The following is a 5625-nucleotide window of genomic DNA, read 5'->3' on the forward strand; positions in this document are numbered from 1 at the left end:
TGACTTGTAAACTAATATTACTCTGATTACCTTTTTTTTTTTTTTTTTGCGGTATGCAGGCCTCTCACTGTTGTGGCCTCTCCCGTTGTGGAGCACAGGCTCCGGATGTGCAGGCTCAGCGGCCATGGCTCACAGGCCCAGCCGCTCCGCGGCATGTGGGATCCTCCCGGACCGGGGCACGAACCCGTGTCCCCTGCATTGGCAGGCAGACTCTCAACCACTGCGCCACCAGGGAAACCCCTAACTTTTTTTAAAAAGGTGCAAAGTGTCAGAATAAGTAGTAGAAAACAGATGATAAAGATTAAAATATAGTAATGACATAGAGAACAAAGATCAAATAGAAAAAGATCAACAAAGGCATAACTTGATTCTTTGAGAAAACTAATAAAATAGATGAAATTCTGGCAGTATTGACCAAGAGAAGAAGAAAAATGACAAAAATGTATAGAATTTCAAAATTTCCCTTACAAAGGGGAGGGAAAGGACATCACAAAATTGGGGAAAGCAAAACAGGGGAAAGAGGGAAAAGAGCTTTGAGAGGCAAAGCTGGGGACACTTACTGAGTTTTACCTGCTTCTCAGTTTCATCTTAAAGGTGCTATGTATTGTCTCTGATGTCTGCATGTACTAATGATGTCTGAATCAACTAGTGATGTCTGGATGGACGAGGCAGGATTCATCTTGTTGCAATAAACCAAAACCCATACTCTGGCTAGTTAAACAAAAAAGGGAAGTTATTATCTCAGAAAACTGCAGAATTTAATGGGTGACTTGATCTGAGACCCAAATGATACCATCAGGATTTCTCTCCTGGGTGTGTGGGGGGGCACCTTCTCAGGAACCTGTGTGGGTTTCAGGCTCACATCACCCCAACTCCTTGGCCAGTGGAAGAGTGAGACTGTTTTCCAATATGTCAAGCATAGGTCCTGTCAAGCAGTTTTGTTAGCCCTGATCGCTCCAGTTGGATGAGGTATTCACCACAGAACCAGTCACTGTGGCTGGGAGAGTGGAATGTTCCAGAATGCTCTAGTCTAGAGCCATGTGCCATGGGAAATGGGAATATTCATCAAGTGAGCCACATGGATTGAATGTTGGGAAGGAATGATTCCCTCCAAAGCAAAACTGTGTCCTGTTGTCATGAGAAGGGGTGGCTCACGCTGGGCAACAAATTTCCCACAGGTGTCCGTCCCACTGGTGGTATGGCCAGCGTCTTGAGGACACTTCAGCTGATTCAGGAAACTGCATGAAATATCCACAGGCGGCTCTTCAAGAACATGACTGAATTCAAGAGGCCAATCTGGGGCATATTCAGAATGAATTCCAGACTTGTGACACCCACTGAGTTTATGAAGCAAGGAAACGATGGGAAGCCAGAAACGGCATCTACATTTGACCAGCAGCCAACCACAAGAGTAGCATATTAGGGTGATGTGGTCAAAGAGGGATTGGCAAACTCTTTGATTAAAAAAAAGAGAGAGACAAGACTGTGTTTTGTGTTTTTTTTTGTTTTTTTTCCCCAGAGAATCCAATTTGTAGCCATTCAAACCAAGTGCCTTTGAGGTTTGGATGAATAAGTTTTCTTCGGTTGTTACAGCAAGCATCAGAGCCAGTTAGATGTTAGTGAACACTTTCCAAAGCTTAGAGCTCCGGTGAGAACACCAGCAAGGTGGGAGAGGGGCGGGTGGCGCCGTGGAGGTTATTTGAAAAATGGGGGAGGGGGATGAGAAGCATGATGAGGTCTCTGAGATTCTTACAAGATTTACAGTTTGGTTTAGAATTTGAAGATTATGCTTGGTTTAAAAATAGATCCCCAAATTGCAGTATTCTTAGATTTGCACTTTTCTGCAAGATTTCTGTGATTCCTTGCTGATTGCACCTGAGAGATATTTTCTCTTGAATGTCTTTAATGTTCTTATGTACAAAATATCATTCATTCATTCCCTCATTCATTCATTCAGTCAACCAACATTACATCGAGGGCTTACTGAGGGAGAATCAAGGTTTCATCTTGAAGATTTCCTACCCACAACCTCCATCTCCTCCCTACCATTCCCACTGGTCATCTAGCTGCCAACTCAGCATCGGCATGTGGATGGCTCATGGGCATTTCAGAGTCAACACTTCCAATACCAAACCATTGATACCTCTCTCCCAGCCAAACCTCTCCTCTTCTAGGCTTTCTCATCTAAAGGAATGGTGCCTCCATCTACCCACTGGCTCCAGTCAAAACCTGGGAGGAGGCATTTTTGACTTTTCCTTCAACTTCATGCCTAAATCCAACCCAGCACCTAGTAGGCTCTGAATCAATACTGACCTAATGACAGGTGGTTGAATGAGAGATGAATGAATGAACAATGCTTTGAGCTGCCTACACATGCTACTCCAGCCTGTGCCATTTCATCTCCCATAGGAATGTGTGCTCCTGCCATGGAGATACAGCTTGAGTAACTGTACATCCGAACAAGGATTTTTACATTTTGAAAAACTTGCTATTTCCTGGAAACAGATTGTGTCTCTCTGATTGTCTATTAAGTTTTTTTTTTTAACCACTGAAGATCTTGGAATCAAACCAAAGTAATCTGCATTTCCATTTTTATATCTTAATTTATAAACTGCACCTTATAATTTACAAGCATTCACTTAGTGTCTCTAACGGAGCCGAAACAAATACCAACCGTGCCAACTATACCACCCAAGTCTTCTCTCTGTACCCTTCCTATCAGGAACTTTCTAGCTTTTCAGGTTGGAGGGAATGGGTTGGAGCTAGACCTAGCTTGGGGAGGGTAAAGGTAGAAGTAATAATGATATGTCACATTTATTTAGGGAAGAAAGAGGAAGGTCTCATTATACCCATTTTATAGATGATAAAATATAGGCTGGAGATGGGAGTGACATGACCAAGAAGGTTTGCTTATGAGTGATGGAGCCAGGCCTAGAATCTGCATCTCTGGAATTCTTCATGCCAAGGGTCTTTCTAGGATCTCTCCACTTTGGCACTGGTGGTATTTTGGGCTGGATCATGCTTTGTTGTGCATTGCAGGATGTTTAACAGCATCTCTGGCCTCTACTTATTAGATGCCAGTATCACCCACCCCACTGTGACAACCAAAACTGTCCCCAGACGTTGTCAAGTGTCACCGCTGCTTGAGAACCACTGTGCTAGACTGTGCCCTTGTCCTTGATTAAAATGGAGGCACAAAGGTTAGGAAAATTCATCCCCTTTCACTGCCTCTCACACCCCACCCACCACCCGTTCCCTCCAGTCCCAGGATTTATCTGAGAATTGCCCTGCCCACAATATCACACAGATCTCTGAACAAATACCTAGTACCTCTTGTGTCGCATTGGGCCCTTTAGAGTCTTGAGCACATTTAGCTCCCAAAGGTGCATACAACTATCCCATTTTACAGGTGAGGAAACTGAGGCATTGAGAGGTCATAACTTGCCCAGTATTACACAGTTAGTAAGTGGCAGTCTGGGTTGCAAACCCACAGCTGTCTAGCTCTGGGGACAGAGAGTTTACCTTCCCCACCCTTTTCTCCTTGTTCCTGTTCAACACAGCTGAGAACCTTTTCCTGGGTCAGCAGGAAGGCACTGTGTTTGAGAATCCCCACCCGCTCCTCTCCATAAAACAGTAGCCCATCTCACTTAAGGCAGACATCTTTCAGGATGTGCAGGACACACACCCATGATTGTGGGTCCATGTGCCTATCACCCTCTCCAGACCGTGGTCTGCATCTTCAGTGCCAGCACTGGGCCTTGCTGAGTAAGGCATGTGGGCAATGCATGTCCACACAACAGTGAGGGCTACGCACAGCAGCCAGTTCTGGAGTAGGATTCTCCTGGCTGTGTCCTGTGTGACCCTGGGCAAGAGAAGAAACATCTCTGAGCTCAGTTTTCCCATCTGTAAGATGGGAAGACCCATTTCTCAGGGCAGATGTGAATTGTGTGATGATAAATATACACTGGTTCCCATGGATGCTAGGTGCTGGCTAAATGGTGACCTGTAACGAATGTCAACTCCCTCCATGAAGTTACCTGCAACAAACTGACTTTTGATTCCTGAACCCCTTTTGGTCAATGTGTGACCCCCATGTAGCCACGTGGAGTTACTTCTTCAGGACTATCTGCCCAGCTAGACTTCAAGCTCCCTGAGGACAGGACCTGTCCCTTTGTTCCCCTGCCCCCTCCAACCGGTGGCCATCCATATGTGCTCCAAATGACTGCTGAAGGAGTCTAGTATTGGTGATTCCTACAGTAATAATAACCTTTTGCATCGGTCACTGCCTTTTCGGGGTATAGCTTAACATATGAAATGGTTTTCCTTGGTTAGTAGCCTGATGATGGGCCCTTGATTCCCCATTCTGAGCAGCCCTGGTTTTTAGCAACTTTGATTCTGCTTTGGCCATTTTCTTCGATTTCTCCAGTTCACACTACCTTGTGGTAAGATTCAAGCTCCTTGCACCAAAGGTGTGGAGAGAAGAGGGGCCCAGTAGGGCCTGGTTACCAATCCCCAGCCCAGGCTCTCATCCCCATCTCTCCCCAGCCATTTCCTCCTTGATCAGCGGCCAGTTACTGATGCTTTCGGTGCCTCAGTTTCCTAATCCGTAGATTAGGACCTGCCTCAAAGGGTTAGAAGATTAAATGTACAGAGCCTAGAATGTATCACACCATTGATCTCTATTAACAATTGCCCCCTGTCCTTTAACTGGGGTGAGTGCGGTGCCTAGTGAGCCGCTGAGGGAGGGAGAACTGGTACGGGCGTTTGAGCTCTGCGGCAAGCAGGCGGCAGGCCCCAGAGCAGCCGGGCGTGCACTGCCGTAGCAGCTTTGCTTGCCTACATGCCTTCAGGAGGGAAAGGGGGCTGGCTTCAGTGAGCCCAGGGCGCTGTGGGCAGGGAGCCAGCCCCATCGCGCACCGCAAAAGACAAGCAAAGCCATGCCCGCTGAACTCAATGGCAGCATTCACGTCTTTTAAACATTAATAAAGGCTGCTCAAAATTCCGTACTCTTCAAAGACCCGGGACAAAGTCTCCCTTCCCAGTCATCAAGCCAGTTCCCCAGACTCTACTCTCTCAGCCGCCAGCCCCTCACGTTTTGGCCCGGCTAAAAGGAGCCCAGTGTCTCCCCCAAATTATTTCGAGCCGGTGGAGGGACTGCGGGCATCTGATCCCCAACCGCTCGGCCAGGTCCACAGAGGGGCTCCGTCCAGGCCGGCTCCTCCCCTAAGGTCACCCAACTTTCTCCTCTCTCCGCAGCTCCTGGGAAGGGTCCGGGAGGGGCCGGCGGGGCGCGGCGGGGGGCGGTGCGAGGCCCCCTCCCCCGCGGGCGGGCGCCCGCCCCGCATTATTCATTGGCCAGAGCTGGCTGCGGGCTCGGGTGCTGATGTCAGGCGGGAGCGGGCGAGGCCCGGGCGCCGGTGGGGGGACGCCGAGTGGGGGTGACGGCCAGCATGCTGCTCGGCTGCGGCTCGGCCTCCCACACCCGCGGCGCCCTCGTCCTAGCCAGCAGCGGCGGCGGCGGCGGCGGCGGAGCAGAGAGCGGCACCCGCGTCTGCAGCGGCGCGGAGTCCGAGCGGGCGGCGCGGCAGCGGGGGTCGCGGCCGGGGCGGGGACCGGGGACGCGGC

This window comes from Mesoplodon densirostris, chromosome 1, assembly GCF_025265405.1.
Source record: "Mesoplodon densirostris isolate mMesDen1 chromosome 1, mMesDen1 primary haplotype, whole genome shotgun sequence".
Lineage (NCBI taxonomy): Eukaryota > Metazoa > Chordata > Mammalia > Artiodactyla > Ziphiidae > Mesoplodon > Mesoplodon densirostris.